We start from the raw sequence: 4476 nt of genomic DNA, 5'->3' as shown, positions 1-4476 counted from the left end.
GAGGATGTCGACACCCCAGACCCAGTATCAACGTAAAGCTACTCCAGTTGTGCAAGTCATAGTAACGGGCTTGTACTGACTTCTCCGGTGAAACACCATGTTATTTCGATACTTTTTGATTTTCATAGTGGAAATTTTATTTGTTCTCGCGATCCAATTTTTACACTTGGTGCAGTATAAAAGAATTCCGCACCCGAGTCGGTAAAAACGCAACCCTTACAGGTTAATTTTGTTGTCCTCTGTCTGTCCGATGTTAAAAACCCTTCTCATGAGGAACGGTAGACGTATCAATCTAAAATTTATGTCACGTACTAAGGTTGGTCGTCCCTTGGTGGTGTAAAAAATTGGAGCTTATAATTCAAAGCATCAAAAGATACAGACATTTCTGCCACATATTTTGATACTCTCAAACACACTCATCAAAACCTAAAGGGACCATGAAATTTGGCAAGAATCAAGGTGTCGCAGTACAAGTAAAGGAAAAAAAAATCTGAAAGTTGTTAATTTGTGATTATATCTAATGGAATTATTCTATCACTTTTTTTTATCTGACTGTCTGGCTGTCCGTCTGTTAAGACCCCTTTTTCTCAGCACCGGGTGGAAATTGATATTTATGTCGCATGCTAAATATCTAAAGTCCCTTGGTGCTGTAATAAATATAAGCTTGTAAGTTAATGCAATCAAAAGATAGGGCAATTTATGTCACATATGTTGATACTTGCAAAGTCACTCATTAAGAAGGAGTATCTTTTGCAGCCAATATGGCTTGTTATTTTATTTTATTGCAGGATGACCGCTTTCGACAATATCTTGCTACCAACACCGGATCTTCGGAAAACCCTCAGTAACAAGCATAAGTGGAAAGTATTCTCATATGTTAATAAGAATTTTCAGTAGATCCGGTATTGACAGCAAGATTCTGTCGAAACCTGTTATTGTGAAACAAAATAAAATACCAAGCGATCTTGGCTGCAGAAAACTTTCCTACTCATCAATAAGAGTACTTCCCGTTCACCTACAATAATGAAATTTAGAAAGAAACAAGGTTTCACACTACAAGTAAAGGAAAAAAAAACCAGAAAATTTTTAATTTGTGATTACATCACACAAAGAGAATATTTCTTTTGTCATTTGTTATCCGATTTCAAACTTAAAATTAAAACATTTTCGAAGTCTTGAAATGTCCTGAACTGTTATCTTGCTAGGCATAACAGGCAGGAAAGCTTCGAGATTCTCGATTACCAGGATGATGAACTGTCCTAATCGCGCCTGGCCAATATTTATTTTATTTCCATAAGGAACTTTTAAAATTCCATCTAACATTCTATCTTCTTTCAACTGGTAAATGGTTCTTATAATGGGGGCAGAAAACTCAGCATTCCATACTTTGTGGAATGAGGTGTATAGCGTCAGAAAAAGGCAATGTTCGCAGTGAAACATATTAGGATAATATTCTGGAAATACGTTAAAAATGCTCTGCCGACAGAGCTTACATGCATATCTCACATACTACGCTTAGATAACAATGGATGCAAATAGACATTTTTATTGAACCATATACGAAACCTTTGAGTATTAACAAAGACGTGCGTTATGTTGGCGTACAGTGATCTGAAGAATGCCTCAAAATTTATTAGAAGGATTTTATCACTCTTTTAAAATTATTCCACACATGGTAAATTAACGGACATCATCGGATGCTACAATTCGCTAAATTTCTTCGCTTCGTTATCTTCATTAGTTTATGAAATGTTAGGTATATCTATGTTACTCGTGACGCCTTGTTTATAAGAGAGATCGAGAAAATACACTTTATAGGTGGCACTGCAGCATTTTATCCAGGGTACTTTTGTAACACACCAAAAAATGCAGTTGTTCCTTTGACATAGCTCCTTTATGGCTGTATACTTTCTGCACTGTACTTCTTTCAATGAATAGATTCTGCTCATTGATACACAGGAATGTCTACAGACCACGGAACAGTGGCTATTATAATATTGCATGAAATTAATTAAATTTGTGACTAGTAAATAAATTACAAACTGCGTAATCACAAATACTGAAAGTAAAATAAAATATAAATTTTATTTTAGTGACAGCTAGTGTATACTATTTTTTTTAGTATCATGTACACTGCCTGAAAAAAGAAACGGAAGCACCCAGGAGACATAATCAGATCTCAATGTAGATTCGTACTTGTGCACTACTCTGCCGGTAAGTCACTGATTAAGGCTACAGTTATATGTGACTGGTAGAACGGCCACCAGAGCATTAGTGTTCTTCATGTTTAGGGTTGTTACCAGGCCTGTTAGGGTACATATGAGGCGTGAACAGCGCCATATGTTGACTGATCTCTGTGAAGGACACGCGAGCTGCCAGGTACTCGTGTGAGACACTGTTACCAGAATTTGAAAGGTCTTATTGTGGGTCTTCCTTAGGCTGGTTTGCCGAAACGTGCAGTATCTAGATTTGTGGGGCATTCGGGTATGGCAGTGGCCCATTGTTGTGTTTCATGGGATTGGGACCGTGAGGACAGGAATACTCGTCAAGATTTCGATGGATCCGGCAAGTATGGTGGCAGCTTAGGGAGAGGTCTCGTTTGTCCAGTGAGATATGTAGCGCGCCTGTTGGGGCACAATGTGAACACACTCACATGTAAACAATGTAGAACACGTTTATTTAATATTTATAAACGCAAGTTTTCCTCTTGGACTGTTCAGTGAGACAGAAACGGATGGCCGCTTGGGTCCTGGCACGGACGAAATATAATGATTTCATATTTGAAGGCCAAAATGAGTAGCAAGAGGATAAGTCCAGATTCATTGGAATGTTCAGGGGTTAATAACACAGTCACTTGCTGTCTCGACAAATGAAAGTCCTCGGCAAAAGGCCAAAGTCTGAAGAAGGACGGTCGCTGCTCTAATCTGAGTGAGGATTGGAAGTCCGCCAATGGTTCCTTAGAGGAAGCTCTGACTGATGGGCCACTACTGTGACTGGCACCTGGCCCAGAGAACTCGAAGGAACAATGGTTCGATGGGTAAGACCGAACTGCCGTTTCATGCTTGTGCCCCACGTAAATAATGTTGCTATTGACAGGTATGGTACGACTGCTAGCAGCGTGTAGGAAAACAGTGCCCTCGATCACAGTGCCGTCATAATGGAAGGTGTGTTGTGCTTGCAGCGGAACTGCCGTCTCTCGTGGCGGCTGGCAGAGACTCCGTAGACTAGTCGGCTTGTTGTTGTTGTCCGGAACGTTTACCAACATACGAGACGAGTAATAATCGGTGTTTGGCTTGCAGGTGCTTGTGCCTGCTCCTTCAGACGACGCCCGAAATGTGGCTACCCATTGGTCGCGAATGTTTTGTAGGCTGTTGTCATGTAGGGACATACCGCAGTGGTTTGCAGAGGTAGTGCGCCTTAGTGTGGGGAACCATAGAGTATGGCTTCAGTCGCGGCTGGTATTCACTGAAGGAACTCTGGCGACACAACGGTACATCACGGGCATCCTGCGTCCTCTGTGCTATCTCAGGTATGGCATATCATGATGCCACTTTTCAACTGGACAATGGTCGTTGACACATAACATGTGTCTCTATGCGTGATGTCGACGTACTCCCTTGGTCAGCATCTTGCGTCTGTCCCTGACAGAACATGTGTGAGAGTGACTCGGATGTCAGGTCCTTTCCAGTGCCAGTATCCGGGATATGAAGGACCAGTGACAACAACTGTGGGCCAGCTTGCCTCAGGAGAGGATACAGTGGATTTATGACACCCTTATCAATAGAATAGGTGTGTGCATTCTGGACAGAGTGGGTTAAACCTCATACTGATAACAGGGCTCATACTGCCAAGTATGAGACAATATACATTCCACAGCAGGCTGGATTCAGACAGAGAAAGAGCTGCACATCTCAAGTGTTGAAACTAACACAGCACATTGAAGATGGTTTTGAAAGGGAAGAGATCACAGGAGCTGTATTTGTAGATCTAACAGCAGCTTATGACACAGTTAATCATAGAAGACTTCCCATGAAGCTGTACAATGCCACTAGAGACTACCAGTTAACCTGTTTCATAAGGAATCTCCTTGAAAATAGAAGATTATTCGTTGAATTCCAGGGCAAGAGAAGCAGATGGAGATCATAGAAAAACGGATTACCCCAGGGATTTGTGCTTGCTCCAGCTTTGTTTAACATCTACACAAATGATCAACCACTACCTGAAGGAACACAGAGCTTCATCTATGCAGATGATTGTGCTATCACCGCCCAAGCCCACATCGTTGAAACTGTTGAAGACAATGTGTCCAAAGCATTGAGAGAATTGTCAGCTTGCCGGCAGAAGTGGCCGTGCGGTTAAAGGCGCTGCAGTCTGGAACCGCAAGACCGCTACGGTCGCAGGTTCGAATCCTGCCTCGGGCATGGATGTTTGTGATGTCCTTAGGTTAGTTAGGTTTAACTAGTTCTAAGTTCTAGG

The sequence above is a fragment of the Schistocerca serialis genome, chromosome 6 (genome assembly GCF_023864345.2).
Source record: "Schistocerca serialis cubense isolate TAMUIC-IGC-003099 chromosome 6, iqSchSeri2.2, whole genome shotgun sequence".
In the NCBI taxonomy this organism is placed as follows: domain Eukaryota; kingdom Metazoa; phylum Arthropoda; class Insecta; order Orthoptera; family Acrididae; genus Schistocerca; species Schistocerca serialis.
The sequence above is the reverse complement of the archived record's forward strand: the minus strand, read 5'-3'. Positions refer to the sequence as shown.